A 20,202-nucleotide genomic window follows, 5' to 3' on the forward strand; every position below is an offset into this window, starting at 1 on the left:
GGCAGGCAGCTGGGGATTGTGAGCTTTGGCTTCAAGTGATGACTGTGGAGGAAGAAACTTTTCCTCAGGCAGTGTAGTCCCTGTATTGTTGGAGGGACAGATTTGCTGCCAGTGGCAGTTGTAGGTGAGGAAGTCTGTCCTCAGGGCATGTGAAAATACGTGGTAGTCCTTCTGCTTGGGGTGGCATGGTTGATGGAAATGGCTTGTTTCTCAGTCCTAGTAGCAGTGAGCAGTGGTGGCAACTGTTCAATAAGGATACCATGGAACTCCACAAATGTGGAGATGCAGGAGCTTTTGGTCCCCAGGGCAAGATGCACTCTAACAGGAGCTTGGTTCTCAAAATCTTCGGGGTGTCGCTTTTCTGGCTGGAAATCTGTGGTCGGTGTGGGCTTTGTCCGAATTTTCCTGGGCAAAGTACACCGTGACTGAGCCGGAAGCCGGGTTCCGAAGTAGGCGCTGCTCCCCCTTCTGTTCCCTCTTCTGCCCTGGGTGCCCCAAGAGCAGCCCAGTTCACCCCGCCATGCCCCACCCACCTCCTCTCGCCCTCCCTGATGCAGCGGCAGGTGGCAGCGGCAGCGGGAGCCAGGGTCCAGAGCCATGGAGGATCGAGGCCTGGGGGTGGGTGTCGCCCAGCCAGACAAGGGTAGAAGCAACCCATTTGGTTGCTAACGGGAGGCGGGGCACAGGGCGCCCACGCCGCAGTTGCTGCTCCTGCACCCGCTCCTGCCTCTGCAGCCAGCACCTCCCAGCTGCAGACTGCCCCTTGCTGCCATCCTTACCTCCCATTCTTATACGATTTCTATAATATGTTTCACTTGTTCATATGGTATAGTCACATAATATGTTGCTAATAATATTTTCAACTTACCATTGCTATTTAGATCAATTTATTTAAAAATAAAATATTTCATTTTATATTTTTATTCATTCTGTTGCTTTTTTACATGGATCAAATTTCTGACCTACATTTTCTTTATCTGGAAGTACTTTATTTTATCCATTATTGCAGGCTAAGTCTGGTGGCAATGAATTATTTCAGTTTTTGTTTCTCTGTGAAAGTATTTTTCTTTCACTTTGAAAGGATAAGGTTGGAGATAGAATTCCAGGAGGATACTTTTTTAAAAAAAAATTTCAACACCTTGAATATTTTATTCTGTTCTCTTCTTGATTGCATACTTCCTGTCTAGAAGCCTATTGGAATTTTTATTGTTGTTTCTCTGTATGTAAGAAATTTACTGGATTATTTTGATATTCTCACTGGATTATTTTGATATTTTCACTGACTTTAGTTATCTGAAGTTTAAGTATGAACTGCCTAATTGTAGATTTTCTGGTATTTATGTTGAGAGACCTATAACTGTGGTTTGTTGTCTATCTTTAATTTTGGAAATTTCTTGGCTACTATTACTTTAAATATTTCTTCTGCCCCCTTCTCTTTTTCTTCTCTTTCTGGCATTTCAGTTACTTGTCTCTATTCCTCATTTGATTATTGCACAGTTCTTAGATATCCTGTTCTTTGTTAATTCCGTTTTGTTTTTTTTTTTTAATTTGTGTTCTGGAAATTTCTATTGGCGTATCTTCCACCTTGTTAATTCTTTCCTCATCCATTTCCAGTCTACCAATGAGTCCATCAAAAGCAATCTTCATGTACTTTATAGTGTTTTGATTTCTAGCATTTCTTTTCATTATTTCTTAGAGTCTTTGTCTTCTGATTACATTATCGATTTTTTGGCACCTTTTCTACTTTACCTATTATAGCCTTTAATGTGTCAATCATAGTTACTTTGAATTCCTGGTCTTATATTTTCAAAATCTGTCATATTGGAATCTGGTTCTGATATTCCTTTGTATCTTCTCACTGTAGTTTTACTTGTCTATTAGCCCTTTGTAATTTTTTATTGAGAACTGGGCATGAAGTTTTGTGTAATAACTGACGTAAAAAAAAAAAAAAAGAACAAAACAAAAACAAAACAAAACAAAACAAAACAAAACTTCTAATGAGAGGTTTCATGTTAATTTGATTGAAATGTGGACTGTGTTTAATTTTTTTTTTTTTTTTTTTTTTCTGAGACAGAGTCTCACTCTGTTTTCCCAGGCTGGAGTGCAGTGGTGCTATTTTGGCTCACTGCAACCTCCACCTCCTGGGTTCAAGCAATTCTCATGTCTCAGACTCCCGAGTAGGTGGGATTACAGGTGTGCACCACCATGCCTGGCTAATTTTCATATTTGTAGTGGAGACAGGGTTTTGTCACGTTTGCCAGGCTGGTCTGGAACTCCTGATCTCAAGTGATCCAACCACCTCGGCCTCCCAAAATCCTGGGATTAGAGTTGTGAGCCACCATGCCTGGCTGTACAGTCTTAATTTTTAGTATGGCTGTTTATGCCAAAAGATTCAAATTTTGTGATGTTGTGGTATTTTCTCTCCTGTTGTCTTAGGTTTCCCAAATAACTAAACCTTAAATAGAGTCTATGTCTTATAACTCGTAAGGCTATAATCTATTACACTGAAGACATTTTGATATGTTAGATATGTATTGAAAAGGACAACTGTTTTATAATCTTATTCATAAATCTTATCTTCTTTTAGGTATACATCACTGTGCTGTGAACTTCACAAATGTTTCTGACCTTTTAGTTCCCCTCAGGTCAAATAGAATGAAAAGTGCAGGATGGGGATTAGAAAACGTCCTTTCCTCTATATCTTTTCCTGTGAAGAGTAGGTGTTTGCCATGAAGAATAATTTGGATGTATTTTAAAGTGGTTAATTTTCCTCTCCTCTGTCAGACCCAAAAGGAGACTTTTTCTGGGCTCTTCACTATTAGTTCTTATTCTTCACTATAGGAATATTAGGAGTTCCTTGAGGTAAACCCATATGAGTATGGCCTAATTCTATGGGCCTCAAGAGTTTCTCACAGTAGTGCAAATCAGTCTTCAACATTTTGTTTGAATTACTAATTATCTGTTTGTATTGTGTTTACTTCTCCTGATAAAAAGATTTCAACAGTGATTTTTTGTATTTATTGTCCTTTTAGATTTCAGGGAGAAAGTTTGTCCTATGACCTCAATTATCTGATATGTCCAAGAAAAGTTATTGATTTTCTATTTGCTCATCTTTTTCTTACTATAAGCATGGCAGTGATGACTTCTGAGTCTTTATACATCAGTGATGAAACTGTAAGTTTAAAAAAGTTATGTTTTGGAAGAAACAAGGTGAAATTTAAAGATACTTCCAATATACATTGTCATTCTAATGCACTGGACATCTGTCAGGATGATCTAAGATATACTCATTTAGATCTAACATAAAATAATTCTTACAGCTTTGCAACAGCAAAGGTCTACTTCTTGCTCATATTAAAAGTTTGTCTTGGATCAACTGTGTCTTCAGTCCTGATTTATGTCATTACAGATTCAAGGATAAAGAACAGTTCATCTTTATGCCATGTATTTACCTAAGAGAGACAAGAGAGATGGATGGGTCGTTATTTTTTAAATATTCTGCTTGGAATTAGCACATGTCATTTTTATATTTCATTAGCCTAAACAAGTCACACAGGCAAGGTTGTTGTCTACAGTGTGGGAAATGCCACCTCCATTAATACTGACAGGCTACGTGGAATGGGTTCCTAAGTATTCTGAACAAAAGTAAACTCTAACCGAGGTAAAGATATGGATGTTCATATGCTAATGAATGAAGTGAGTATCACTTGTTATAACTAAATCATAACCGGATTTTTTGTTTGTTTGTTTGTTTGAGATGGAGTCTCACTCTGTCACCCAGGCCAGAGTGTAGTGGCGCCATCTCTGCTAACTGCAACCTTCATCCCCCCATCTCCCGGGTTCAAGTGATTCTCCTGCCTCAGCTTCCCAAGTACCTGGGACTACAGGCTTGTGTCACCACACTCAGCTAATTTTTGTATTTTTAGTAGAGACAGGCTTTCACCATGTTGACCAGGCTGGTCTCGAACTCCTGACCTCAAATGATCCACCCACCTTGGCCTACCAAAGTGCTGAGATTACAGGCGTGAGTCACCGTGCCCAGCCACAACCGTACTGTATTAACCTACTTTAAATATTCTTGTAATTCACAATTAACTAGACAATTTCTCAAGTCCCCTCAAACTTTTGGAACCAGTGCCTTCTTCCTTTGCTAATTCTTCATGCATTATTTTTCTTTTTCTTTTAAAGAATCTGTTCAAGCCTGGTGCTGTGGCTCACGCCTGTAATTCCAGCACTTAGGGAGGTTGAGGTGAGCGGATCATGAGGTCAGGAGATTGAGATCATCCTGGCTAACACGGTAAAACCCCATCTTTACTGAAAATACAAAAAATTAGCCGGGCATGGTGGCAGGCACCTATAGTCCCAGCTACTTGGGAGGCTGAGGCAGGAGAATGGCGTGAATGTGGAAGGCAGAGATTGCAGTGAGCCAAGATCGCACCACTGCACTCCAGCCTGGGTGGCAGAACAAGACTCTGTCTCAAAAAAAAAAAAAAAAAAAATCTGTTCAATCAATGTCATTTAATTAATTTTATAATTTTATTGCTTTTAATAGTCAAATAAACTACATTACTAATTTTAGATTTATATACTAGTCTTGAATATTTGGTGAATGATTAGATAACTTTAGACATCTAATGTGAGACATTAGAAAAACTTTAGATTTTCTCTTTGGGCTCCATTTCTGTCTCGACCTCTCATTCCCTCCAATTTTATACTGTGCTTTTCTGGTCAATATATATGAGAACAAGTTTTTTCAGTGTCTCACATACTTCACAATTGGGGCTATAGGAAACGATTTTCATGGATAGTATAAACATATTATTTATCAAAATAACAAGCAAAAATGATGCAAACCCCTTGACAGATCTATATGTCATAATTGTCTAAAAATGGAGCAAACCACTTGGATGCATTACAAGCATAGTTTGTTGTACAAATGCCTTTATACTTTGTACACAAGTTATACTAAGAAAAGTACTGTAAGTTTTAATCAGCACTGTAGGGAACATTTTATTGCCTTTTACATGGTCTCTTTACAAAGTAGCTTTTGCTTAATTAACTCCACCTTTACGTAACCAAAGATTAGTTTACAAAACAGTATTAAAATAAATTCTAAAGGGAGCATTTGTTGAAATAAGTCAGTTAGCCATTACTGCAAGAACAGCTTTGTGCCTACTAATGATTGGATCTATAACTGATGTCTACTACTTTTAATGTTGCACTATATTTTCCAAAATGTTTCTCAGCACAGTAGCTAGATACAAATTAAAAACAAAAGTTCTCCTACTTTCTATTTTCTTTGTAATTTACAAATGCAATAAAAGACTAGTTCATTAATGCAAAGGACAAATATGGGCAATACTTAGAGCTATATACACTCATACCCAAACAGAAGCATGCAAATTATTATGGCAATAAATATAAAATATAGGAAATTGTAGAAAGTACAAATTTCCCTTTTTAATAGAAAATCTGTGTGCTGCATTTTAGTGCTATAACTTGTCAAAGACTCCCAACCAAATTCATTGAGAAAGCAGCATAATACGAGATTAACATGTTATAGTAATTCAAGTTAATGTGTGCATCTTAATGAAACTCCATTAAAGGAAATGTATTAAATGAAGCAGTGTTTCACATGTTTAGTGCAACCATAATATGAATTATCCTTGATTACACAGCAATGGATCAAATAAATGTAACGTATCATATTCACATATATAGTGGCAAAATAGTTCTTACTTATCACTGATGATAAATGTAAGCTGTTAAAGATTTATAATACGTAAAGAGAGGAGAATTTTTCTGACAATAATATATTTAACAATCATTTTAGTAGCCTAGATAGCTATGGGAAGAAAGAAATGCTTAACAAGGTACAAGTCCAATGTAAAAGGGGTATGAGATGAACTTCATTAATTGTCAGACTGGTGTATTTATTTATTTGATAACTGCTCTAGTTTAATCAAGGTACAAGCAGATTTGGTGTTGCCTGAGAGAGCCCACTTCCTGGTTTATAGATGTCAGTTTTCTCTCTATGTCTTCATTTGGTATAATGACCATCAGAGATAATGCATGCTGTGTAAATAAACAATGCAGTTAACTTAGTACTTTTAATATATTAATAAAAATATAGTATTCCAGAGAGTTAATACTATTCACTGTGAAATATGATTAAACCAACAATTATATAAAGTTATTTTATATGACATTTTGTTTTAATTTTTCTTGTTTTATTAAAATATCACAAAATTTTAATAAGATTTATCCTTTGCCACACACTATCTAGAAAAAGTAAAAAATAAATAAGTATTAAACATACAAATAAGCATTGAACAAAATAGCCACTGATAATATTGATTGCTTTAAAATAACCTATTGATGCTACCTCTTGCTGATTCCCACCACAAAATATAATTCATATAAGATTATTTGTGTCGTTGACCTCTTTTCTTCATATTTTTCTTCCTTTCTCCCCCTATCATTTTATTCATTCCTCTGTCACTTCCTTTCTTCCAAATGTGTAAGAGAATGGAATGTATATGTTGGGGGATGGATAATGTCTAACACAATTTTCTAAAACAAAGAGTGAGTTTATCATTGTCATTCAGCTGAAATGTTTTTGAAAGAGAAAATAAATCTGTAATCTGTCATTTTTCACAAAAAGCTAGACTTGAGTAATTTATCCTCACACATATGGTAACTGGGCAGCTTTTCATTACATGGAATGGTGGTGCAGTACACTAGAGAAAATAAAAGGATGATAGAGGCATAAAAAGTAGATGTCTGTATGGATGAGACAAAGAAATATTAAAAGAACAACATAAAACTATGTATGTTACTGCAGTAGCAGCAGCTGTGTGAACATAAGTAGCACTAAATTATACATGCATTGGCTCAAAGAATAATTATGTTGCTCATCAATAATAAGTAATTATATGAAAAAATTATCATGTGACATGCAAGCACATTTATAAAAAAATAAAAGCATGTATGCCACTATAAAGATGTTTAAATACTATTCACCACTATATTGTTTTCATCAGATCAGATGCACTTTCTAAACTGTGTGCTATGTGAAGGGCAGACAGTTTATATTTTCAGAATTTGTCACAAGAAAACTTAATTTACTTTTACCATTTAGGGAGACTAAAAATAGATGCCTCTTATTTTTCTTTCAGAAACTGTTCAAAAGTCAAAGTAAAAAAAAAAAAAAAGCAGCCTCTAAATCATATAAAAGAAAACATCCTATTTTAAGCCAACAGACACATTCCCCAATTATTCAACTTGTCAACCACTAGCTGACAGTTAAAATACCAGAATAGATGGAACCAACGATTACCACCATCGTTTATTCCTCCATGCCTGGGACTGTACTCCACAATTACTCCTAGAGTACACAGTTTGCATTCAATATGCGATTCTCCTTAGGTCACATGATAGACTTTCCATTATTATTTTTCATGTCTCTCGCCAGGTTATTTCCTCCTCCAATACTTTTCAAAGGGTTTGGTTGGTGATGGAAATAAATATTCTGCCATAGATATTGAGTCTTAACACAAAGCAGTTCTTCGAGGATAACACCTAAATCATGATACTTCCCTCTCTATACCCCAAGAAATGTCAAAGAATCATTGCATCTTCAGTAATTACACCTAGTACATTTTATTCAATCTTCCAAAATCATATTATTTAAATATTCATTGGTACATTGTTAATAGGTAAAGTTGTTTGTTATTTATACTGCATGTATGAGAGTAAACAGCTTATATTTTTACTTTTACTATATGCATTAAATATTCATATTTTTACTGAATTAATTTATAAAATGCAACATCTATCCTGCAAGACATAAAATAATATAATATTTGAATTTCTTGGTATTAGGTCCTATTAATGGGAAGTTGGATTTGAATCACCACAACAGAAAAACATAGCTCCTAAATTAATCCCCAGACTTGAGCCACTTTAAATATCGTAAGCCCCTTTTATGAAAGGGAATCTGAATTCTTTGAGGAATAATATTGCTAGACTGTAAAAATTTATACTGCAAAACTTCATCCCAGCTTTCTCCAAGAGGACAAGTACCCACTTATTAGGGTAACTCTGTATTAGGGAAGGGGCCATAACCAAATATTTTGACAATTTTTCATTTATTGACTTCAATGTTCTACTCATCCTTTAACCAATCTACACATCTATTCTGTTTGTAGATCATTTCCTCATTTTAATGATCTCCAATTTACTTATAAAATGATATTTGTTTGTATAACTTCTTATTCATTTGAGTATTTATTAAGTCTTTCTTAGTAAAAAGTAACTTTCAAAGGATTAGATACTTTTTCTCCTTTGGTGCTATATTGCAGTACTGAGAAGATCACCTTGAAAGACAGCAAGCACCATACTTGTTGACTAACTGAATAAAAGAATTAAATTCTTCAAATCATGTCATATAACAATTTAGTTACTCACTGTTATAAATGAAGCTAACTAAACATAAACAAAGCTAACTGTAACTAAACGTAAAGGAAACAGGTAATTAAATTTTCTGTCAAATTGTTTTAAATGACAAATTAGAATACACAAACATACACACACGTAGCATATAGGTAAAATTATATTGAACAGTAGGTGTTGCTTTCTTTAGTTTTCTTTTATTATTGAACAAATACCTATTGAACACGTACTATGGTCCTGAATTTTTCTGACATTAAAAATGCAGCAATCAATCTTGTTGCTTCTTACATTCAAGTTGGCGAAGACAGCTTTCAATAAATAAATAGAAAAATCAATGTATTTTTACTTATGATATATGTCAGGAAAAGTCTCTACTAAAAAAGCACATGTATCAAAACATGACATGTACCTCATATTTATATGCACCTATCAAAAACCCATAAAAAGGAAAAACCTTAAAAAAATGGAAAAGGCACAGTGGGTAGACACTTTTTATTTATTTATTTATTTATTTATTTATTTATTTATTTACTGGTTTTGAGCAAAGATGAGTTTTCTTTTTTTTTTTCTTTTTTCTTTTTGTTTTTGTTGTTGTTGTTGTTGTACTTTAAGTTCTAGGGTACACAAGCACAACGTGCAGGTTTGTTACATATGTATACATGTACCATGTTGGTGTGCTGCACCCATTAACTTGTCATTTACATTAGGTGTATCTCCTAATGCTATCCCTCCCCAGTAGATTCTTAAAGAAAATGAGACAATTAGCTATGTTGCTATCTGGAAGAAAAACCTCACAAGTCAAACAAAATAAAAGTGCAAAGACTGAGTCAGGACTATGTTTTTCACACTTGAGGATGGGCAAGAGGACCAGTGCCACTGGAGAGGATCAAGCAAGGAAGGAGTGATTGGTGTCGAGACCCAAGCAGCAACCAAAATCCAGCTATTTTGGAGCACTACAAGTCATGCGTAGGCTTTGGATTTTATCTCCGGTATTAACAGAAGTTATTGGAAGATATGGAGAAGGTATTGGAAGCTATGGAGAAAACATACACACACAACCAAAAAGAATATTTAACATTATAAAGATCCTAATGACTGCTCAATGGAGAATAGCCCATGTTGGGAAAGTAGGGAAGATAATGTGATGTGTTAGCAAAGTACATGTGCATGTTGGATGTGGTATTGTTTACATTTTACTCCTGCAATACTGAGGGAAGAAATAAAGAAAAAAAGAATTAGGGAATAGGAAAGGAAAACATAATAATAGAGAAAATACAAATGATAGATTAGAAAAAGTGAATAACCAAAGGGAGGAAAATATTTATAGAGAAGAGATAGAAGGACGTTTGGTGAATTGAATGTTAAGATGAATATTAACTGGAATAGTGTTATTTTCATGCATTGCATTGCCATCTAATACTGTTTCTATTATTCCTTGAAATTCTAAAATGTATTTAAAAATCAGAAAATTCTGAACCTGAAAGAAAACATAGTCTACCCCACAGTTTTCATGTGAGAAAGTTCAATTTGGAATAACCATATTCAAGATTATTAGTTGACTAGTGGCAGAGAGAGCATGATTTACCCCAAAATCGTTTTTAACTATTAAAATAATTAATAATAGTGAAGGATGAGAGCCAATGTTCTCATTCCTGAGGAGGTATAGGCTTCAGATATGCCAGAAAATGAACTGCGTTGTACCATACTTAGATTCAGAGACATCGGTATAAATTCATGTTTAGCTTAATAAAATAGAGACAGATACAAAAATACAGATATGTATATATACATGGGTTAGTACAGATACAGGTATGTCTTTGTTCTGTCTACAGAGTATCAGAATCAATAGGTGGTGTGTGTGTGTGTATGTGTGTCCACGTTGTGTGTGTGTATAAACGTTTATAATAAAGGAGTCCCTCATGCAAGATTATGGTGGCTGACAATCCCAAGATTTTCAATTGGCAACTGAAATCAGAGGGAAAGTGACGGTGCAGTTCCAGTCTAAATACTACTTGTCCAAATATCTAGGGACTCTATGGCCACATCAAGTTATTGCACGAAGTTAACCTTCACAAGTAGCATATAAAAAGGATGAGAAAAAGTTACCCTACAGTAGAGATATCTGGAAAACATGAAGTCACATGATATATGCCAATATCATCAGTAATAAATAATGATAATAGTACGTACTCTTGATATGATGTATTGAAAACGTCACTTCACCCCTGTGGTCACCCTTCACAAAACCCATAACTCAAGTCTAACCACAAGTAAATCTTTAGCCAAACCCAAACTGGTGGACATTGTACAAAATATTTGACTAGCACTCATGAAAACTGGCAATGCAGGAACAAGAAAAGTTTGATAAACTGTCACAGAGCAGAGGAAGCTAAGAAGAAATAAAGATTAGGATGGGAGTGGTGGCTCACTCTTGTAATCCCAGCATTTTGGGAAGTTGAGGCGAGAGGATCACAAAGTCAGGAGTTCGAGACCAGCCTGTCCAACACAGTGAAACCCTGTCTCTACTAAAAATACAAATATTAGCTGGGTGTGGTGGCACGTGCCTGTAATCCCAGCTACTCAGGAGGCCAAGGCAGGAGAATCGCTTGATCTCATGAGGCAGAAGTTGCAGTGAGCTGAGATTGCACCATTGCACTCCAGCCTCGGTGACAGAGACTCTGTCTCAAAAAAAAAGAAGGAAAGGTTAAATGTATTCTGAATGGAATTATGGAATAGAAAACAGACATTTGAGTAAAACTAATGAAATCTGAGCTAAGTATAGAATTTAATTAATATCAATATATCAGTATTGGATCCCTAGTAGTGGTAAATGTATAGTAATGTAAGATGTTAACAATGGAGAAACATTGAGAGCTTAAGGGAACTTCTGGATTATCTTCACTTCTTTTAAAAATCCAAAACTCTTCTAAAATAAAATGTTGATTAAAAATACAGAATGGTAATTATTAAACTATATTTCAGTAAGTCATTTTACTCTGAAGAAAGAGAATAATCCTATGAATGCCAAGGTAAAATTTGACTTTCTCAGAAATACTCACTGCTTAAGAACTTCTGTTCTTAATGTAATATGTTCAAAACTTGAGTAAAATAAATTTTAAACCAAAAGGTGTTTATAGCAAAGTTGATAAATCAAATGTAAAGGACATAGTATGATTTATACAATATACAAACAAGGGGAATGCATTTTAAACATAGGAAAAAACCATAAAATCCTTAAGGCACAAACTTTCTTAGAAAATGTATTGTTTTTTTCTTTGTTGGTTTTCTTGAGGTGAAGTCTCACTCTGTCGGCAGGCTGGAGTGCAGTGGTGCGACTCGGCTAACTGCAGCCTCCGCCTCCCTGGTTCAAGTGATTCTCCTGCCTCAGCCTCCCAAATAACTGGGGCTATAGGTGCATGCTACCATGCCCAGTAAATATTTGTATTTTTAGTAGAGACGGGGTTTCACCATGTTGGCCAGGATGTTCTTGATCTCTTGACCTTGCGATCCACCTCCATTGGCCTCCTAAAGTGCTGGGATTACAGGCATGAGCCACCACATTGGCCTGTTTTCTTATGTGATCAATTGGATAAATGGTAGTTCAAACTAATTCTTGAATGGAGAGTTCATGATAAATAGTTTGAGCACCAAATTTATTTCAGATGCATATATTATAAACAACGATAGAAATCAAGCAACCAACAAAATTTAATATTGTTTTTTGAATATTTAAATTTTTAACATTAACAATATAATAAAAAAGAAGATAGTATATTGGAAAATTAAATATGTACACAAGCTTTCATCATTGTCCATAAATTTTAAATAAATCGTATGACTTAAACTAGTTATGCCCCAAACTGCCAATTGTATACTATTTAAAAAGCCCATTCAGGGCCATGCTTCAGTCAACCATAAATTAATATTATGAAATGCAGGACTTTTTTAATGTTTAATTTTTAATTTTTGTGGGTACACAATAGGTGTATATATCTGTGGGTTATGTGGGATATTTTGTGCAGACATACAATGTATAATAATCACATAAAGTAAACAAACTATCCATCACCTAAAGCATTTATCTTTTGTGTTAAAAAGTCTAATTACACTCTTCTGGTTATTTTGAAATGTACAATTAAATCACTATTGAATATAATCATCCTGTTGTGCTATCAAAAACTAGATCTTATTTATTCTGAATAAAGAAAATGTGCTGCATATAAACAATGCAGAGCTTTTCATTTTGGTACAAACTTTTTCATTTATTTCTAAGATATTTGTGTACATTAAATTACAGAGAAGGTAAGAGATTACCTGTTGCCCTCCCTTAGACAAGTCCTTGAAGTATGAATATCTGGCTAATCATTCTTGCAATCTGCCACTTTACTTCCCTCTTCATAAACTGATCTTTTGATCTCTTTTATTCCTTTAGAGGTCTGCCTTATGAGTCTATCCATCAAATTGCAAACTCCAGGACTTACTAATATTTTTTGACAGGCGGCCATTATCTGACCCTGGTAGCCTACCTAGAATTCTGATTCTTATACTCCTCAATATTTCTTCTTGTCTCTTGAAGACTCATTGTTTCATACAACAATATGTGTGTTGCATGCACGTCCAAATCTCAAACACCTGATTAATACCAAGCCGCGTACACAGACACACACAAACATACACACATTCAGTCTTGTAATGAGATCTCTGGATATTAAAACATGCTGTAACAGGTAGATACATACTTTTTAAATCCAAGTTTCAAAGAAATAACTGAAGTTTATAGTAACAATGTCAAAGAAAAAAAATGCACCAGAAGGAGTTGAGAGGCAAGGAAGACATTACATTAGACTACTATAATCCAGGGAGAGATTGAACTCAGATCCTCTGAAACAAAATGTACGAGGATTTTTAACTGCTGAGGTGAGCTAGTGGAAAAGACATTAGGGGGGAGTTTGGACAAAGTGATTAGGTCATCAATGTTTATTAATTGTTGCTTATAGAAGTTAGGCTCCTGCCCTCCCACAGACTGGGAGAGAGGGACCCTATCTACTTCAATGATTTTATTTCAAAAGACTGTCTTCCAGGTTCTGCAGAAAGAAATTTCTGGGTTGTAAATTAACAAGAGGCCAGAAGAAGATTTACATTTCAAAGGGGCACAGATAGAATTTGCCGTTGCAAGTTTTCTAAAGTAAATTATCCAAGAGAGACCAGGGACCTAGTGTCAGGAAGAAGACTGTCACTCTAAAGTTTAACCAAGTTGGAAATGACATTAAATTAGAAAAAAAAACTTTGTCTGCATTGGTTTTTCTCTACATATATAGTGTTGTTTGTTTAGTATTTATTAAACTAAATGCTGATGCATAATGAATTCAAATACTGAAATTTTATATTCTGACTTATAAAATGTTCAAAAAGATATCAAGACTTACAGTTTTAATGGACATTGGCATATATTTTACACAGAAATATTTTGTTAAAACAAATGTGAGCAAATGAAAATTTCTCTTCATTTATTTATTTGAATGTTTATGTTTGTTTAAACTCATTGATTTTGTTTTAAAACCTGAGTTTAGAAAGTAATAGTTTTAACTTATTTGGGAGAAAAACGCAGAATGATATGCAGTAACACACACACAAACAAAGAAAATTTTTTTGTAGATGATTTAAAACAACAAAAATTACCAAGCTATGTGACACAACTATTATTTTTCATCACTAATCAGAAGTTTGAGTAGAAAAGGGAAAATGTCAATGTTTCTTCCTTTGCACCTGTTAGTGAACCTTAAATGTCCGTCAGTCTGATTACTGCTGACATGAACTTTTCACTGACATAGATTCCCCTTGAGGACATGTGTTGTTCCCATGATATGATGGGCAGTATGAGCAAAATATAGGCTGGACGTAGTCACATGGAGAATCTGGAGCAAAAACCAGGCCAAAAAGTATTTCAACCTTCATTAAGCATTTCAAAAATTGAGCAAATATAGAGAAGGAAGAGAAGTATATGTTTTAGGACTGCCTATAGCCTAGAGGCCTATAAGCCATAAGCCTCTTGAGTTGCTACATCACTTAGGTGATCATGAAAATATAAAATAAATTGCTAAGTTTCAACATGTGAAAATAATCTTTGAACAACATCCAGCTAAACACTGAGTGAAAACAGCACAACCATAATATATCAGAACAAATAACTAGGGTGGATCTGGTATTTGAAGTGATAACAAAAACTACTTGGTTTCAGTATAAGAAGAGAAAAAAAAAAAAGATAAATGTCTATTTGTTATCAATATGAAAATGTAGGAATATATGGACACTAAATTCACATAGCAGGAGAAAGATATTTAAAAATAAAATGTTAAACTTCTAAGTTAATCCACTAAAAATAGAAATAAGATAGTGATTACAGATATTTTGGAGAAAACTGTATATAGAAAAGTGCAATATGCAAAACTTGAACAAACCAATATAATGTATAAAAAGTATAAAGAATGCAAAAAGAAAACATATTAATAAAACGTATGAAAATAAATGGGAAAACCAAAATAAAGTATGTGGAATTAAAACAAGTGTAAATGTCTTATTCATTAATAAACAGAGATTATATATTGGAGTAAACATGATTCAGCTGTATGCCATTTTCAACTCTTCTCAGCACTCATTTTTTAAAGAAGTAGTAGAATTAGAAATGAACAACAGTAAAAGGTTAAAACAGTTAAATATTTTTCCCACTCATCCTGATCCCTAGGACTCTGTGTCCTAAAGGCAAACATGTTATCAGTTAACTACATTTTTCCAGAAGTAATGTTTCATACATGAAAATGTATATGTGAAAAACAACATAGCAATTGATAGTCACAAAAATATAACAGATATATTAAAAAATGAAGAATTACAAAATATAATTAACTTCTGAACAATGCAGGGATTAACAGCATCAACTCCCCGTGCAAGAGAAAATGGGTGTGCAACATTTGACTCCCTCAAAACTTAACTAATAGCCTACTCTTGACAGAAACCTTATCAATAACATAGTCAATTAACTACACTTTATATGTTATGTATATTATATACTGTATTCTTACAATAAGCCAGAGGAAAATGTTATTAAGAAAACTGTAAGGAAGAGAATATGTATTGACTATGCGTTAGATGAAAGTGGGTAAAAGTCTTCTCATCATCTTCATTTAGAGTTGGCTGAGGAGAAGGAAGTAGAAGAGATGATCCCACTGTCTCAGGGCTGACAAAGGCAGAAGGAAATCCACGCATAAATGGACCTGCACAGTTAAAACCTGTGTTATTCAAGGGTCAACTGTAATTTCTTCCCTACTGTTCAAATATTAATGAAAAGTAAGCAACTGCACAATGGTTATTGTTGGATAAAATAACATTAGTTATAAAATCTATAAGTAAGATATGTCTGGAAGAAACTATAGAAAACAATTTAGCTTATACGTTAACCTTTTGTGAGGAACTATGCTGTTGTTTAAAACTCTAATGCAATGAATTACTTCTGGTGTAATACTCTTTAAAATCACTGATGGTTTTGTTTCCTAAGTAGTATAGTAACATTTTTGCATTTGTGTCAAAATTGCAGTTTAAATTTTTGTGTTCTAAGTTTTTTGAAAGAGATTTTTTTTTTTTTTTTTTTGAGAGGGAGTCCGTCTGTCGCTCAGGCTGGACTGCAGTGGCGCAATCCCGGCTCACTGCAAGCTCTGCCTCCCAGGTTCATGCCATTCTCCTACCTCAGCCTCCTGAGTAGTTGGGACTACGGTGCCCACCACCATGCCTAGCTAATTTTTTGTATTTTTAGTAGAGATGGGGTTTCACTGTGTTAGCCAGGATGGTCTCAATCTCCTGACCTCATGGTTTGCCCGTCTCGGCCTCTCAAAGTGCTGGGATTATGAAAGAGAACTTTAACCTAAAAAAGATTATTAAGAATCCTTTAATCTCATAAATTTATCTTGAATAAGTTATAGGGCTTGAAATCTATGTATTATTAGTGGCATATCAGAGACCCTGCTATATATAAGCCGAAATATATATTCTTAATACAAGAAAATATGGAAACCCAAACCTATCTAATATCCAACTTGCTTATGGACTGAAGTATTCGGAAGATAGAATTCAATAGTTGTGTAAGTTTTAGGAAGGAAAAGATTTATCATTCAATCTTGCTTAGCCATGTGAAAATAGATTTGTAGAGGTTCACAGCAAAAAGAGTCTAACTTTTAATCCAGCTCCTCTATGTCTAAGGCATGTTATTCTAAAAATGCACAGTTTCTTTTCCCAATCTGCTGTTTTCGGGGGAAAGACTTGGCAACTTTCTCTCCAAAGAAATCAGAAAACTGAAGCCAGGGAAACTAGCCACTGAAGAGAGGGAGGAATTCAGGAAAGCAAAGAGACAAAAAGGGATCTCCGTCTTTTGTCTACCTGTAATTTTGACTGACTCTGGAACTGCCTGCACAGAATGGCTAACCTAAATACAGAGTATGAACTTAGAGTTGCTCCCCAAGAAATAGAGTCACAAGTTCAAGTTCATAAAGATAACTCTTTGTAAATTCAAAAGAAACACGCTCCTTTAGACAAAAAATTAACGTAACAGACTCTCAAGGGTATAATGTATAGGATATAACTTAAAGTTGCCTAACATAGGAAGAGCAAAGCAAACAAAACGCATCCCAACAAAAAAGAAAAATCAAGTGATATAGATGCTGAGATAACCCAAGTGTTAAAAATGGCAGTCAGCAATTTAATATATGTACTTAAATCAGAATGATGATACCAGTGAAAAAGCAAGAGAATTTGAGGATAAATATAAATTTTCCAGTGTACAGAAAAGAAAAAATATTTCCAACTACACAAATATCTTTGAGATAATATAAATTGATTAAACATGTACTTAGTTGGTGTTATAGAGAGGGAGTGTATATTAGAATAGAAACAAATTTGAAGAAATAACAGCTAAATTTTTCCCAAATTTAATAAATGCCAGAAATTTACAATACCAGTTTTATTGAATATGTTAATGTTTCCACTTCACCTTCAAAAACTACCTGGACTGGTTAATACATTATATATAGTAAACTTGATATAAAACAGATATTTACATAGAGTCAAGCTTACATTGTTTGTTACTTAAGTTGCCCCCGAATTGCAATATATACACAACATAGAATACAATGAATATGTGAATGCTCAATATATAAATTAAGATAATTTTACACTAAGCTCTACATTTGCTAAGTTGAATTGGCTCCCAAATTATAAAAACTATTAACTAGCATTTGCTGACTTTTAATAAACAGATTTTCTTGCCCTGAGACAGTTCTTTTATGATATGGTACCATTGGAAGGCGAGATATCAGGTTCATATCATCTAACCATAATATGAATGTTCTTTCAATTTTAATTAAAATATTAATACTCTGTGTCTTGTCAAAAACAAGTTTTGGAATATATTTGGAATTCAGTATCTAGTCACTTTCCAAATTGGATGGCACACATGCTAAACACCTTGAAACCACGTTTTCACAAAAATCTGCAAGCTGAATGATCCTTTCTCAATATGTGATCCAGGAATGATCCTTCCTTTATATGAAGGAATAATATATGAACAAATGATCCTTTATATGAAGATATAAAATTCACTTCTGAAATATGAGTAAATGAATATATTAATTTCTTTGTCAGTCTAAATAAAATAATTTTGATTTTGAGAACATGTTTTGTCTCTCTGTTTTATTATTTGCTTCACTTTTGACTGAAGAGTCTTAAACCTATTTGTTGATCAAGTCCCAGCAAAAAGATTAAGATGAGAAAAATTTGTCGAGACATGAGAAAGCAATAAAAAGAGATACATTGATGGAAAATTAGAAATATTTATAATATACATTGATTTCAATAGAAATTTAAACATATATAATTAATTTCACATAAGAATGCTAAACTTCTTATTTGAACCTTATTTTTTTAAGTTTGATAGAACTATGCTATTCTCACACTAAAACCTATGCTATTTCAATACAAACCCATCTTATATGGGATACATTTGTGGGTATTGAGTATTAGTAAATAATTATAGTTACACATAGTAAATGGTAACTATCATTAATTCTGATTTATCTATTGGGTCATTATTTTGGAGATAAATATTTAATTATTTTCATGTATGAACAAATCTTATCCTGTCTGTGGGTTAGGTTATGACTTCCATATGTTATATACATAAACTAGTGGAAAATAATTCTACTGAGATTCTTTTTCTTTTTTTTTTTTTTTTTTTTTTTTTGAGACGGAGTCTCATTCTGTCACTCAGGCTGGAGTACAGTGGCTCACGGCAACCTCCGACTCCTGGGTTCAAGCTATTCTCCTGCCTTAGCCTCCCAAGTAGCTGGGACTACAGGCACCCACCACCATGCCCAGCTGATTTTTTGTATTTTTAGTAGAGACGGGGTTTCTCCATGTTGGACAGGCTGGTCTTAAACTCCTGACTTCAGGTGATTCGCCCTCCTTAGCCTCACAAAGTGCTGGGATTACAGGCATGAGCCACTGCACCCGGCCAACTCTTCTTATATTTCAACCTGATATGGACTGCTGTATTTGTGGAAAATAATATGGATGGAAAATAATTCCACCAAAAATGCTTTATAATTATTAATGAGACACTATAAATAATGTTTTATCTTGATATCCCTAGCAAATGTGGCTGACCAAAAAATTAACTGACAATTCTCTATATGTAAGTGCAAACCCAGCGAATATAGAGGAAAGGAAAAGAAGAGTGAAGGAGCAATTATGGAGAATAAATACGTGTTTCATTAGAAGTCTTGCTTATTGGAAATAACTATGAAAAGAAAAATGCATACACATTTATGGCAACACAATTCAAAATTGTAAAGATAAAGAACCAACCTAAGTTCCAGTCAACCAATGAGAGTATAAAGTAAATGTCTATATACACCATGGAATACTAAGCCATAAACAGGAACAAACTCATGTCTTTTCCAGCAACTTGGATGGAGCTGCAGGCTGTTATTCTAAGTGATACAACTCAGTAATGAAAAAGCAAATATCATATGGTCTCACTTATAAGTGAGAGCTAAGCTATGAGGACAAAAAGGCACAAGAATGACATAATGGACTTCAGAGACTCAGGGAGAAGGTTGGGAGGGAGGTTGTATAAAAGAATACTTATTGGATACAGTCGTACACTGCTCATGTGATGGGTGTACAAAAACCTCAGAAATCACCACTAAAGAACTTATCCATGTAACCAAAAACCACCTGTATCCCCAAGCTATTTAAATTAACAAGATTAAAAAATAAACATAAATAGAGAAAAAACACTCTGTACCTTTAAAAAATAAAAATAAAAAGTCTTGCTTTTTGTTTGTGCAGTAGCACCCCTTGTAGCAGTGCCACATGTCACGTCCCCATTGAGGTTTTATAAAATCAGAGAACCTCAAAGTAATTTCCTGGGAAGGAGAATAGGAGGATTATTTCTAGAAATATTTTTTCTTGGCTGGGAGCAGTGGCTCATCCCTGTAATCCCAGCACTTTGGGAGGCCGAGACGGGTGGCTCATCTGAGGTCGGGAGATCGAGACCAGATTGACCAACATGGAGAAAGCCTGTCGCTACTCAAAATACAAAAAAAAAAAAAAAAAAAAAAAAAAAAAAAAAAAACCCATAAAAAATTAGCAGGAGTGGTGACGCCTGCCTCTAATCCCAACTACTCGGGAGGCTGAGGCAGG

Source organism: Macaca fascicularis, chromosome 17 (genome assembly GCF_037993035.2).
Source record: "Macaca fascicularis isolate 582-1 chromosome 17, T2T-MFA8v1.1".
Lineage (NCBI taxonomy): Eukaryota > Metazoa > Chordata > Mammalia > Primates > Cercopithecidae > Macaca > Macaca fascicularis.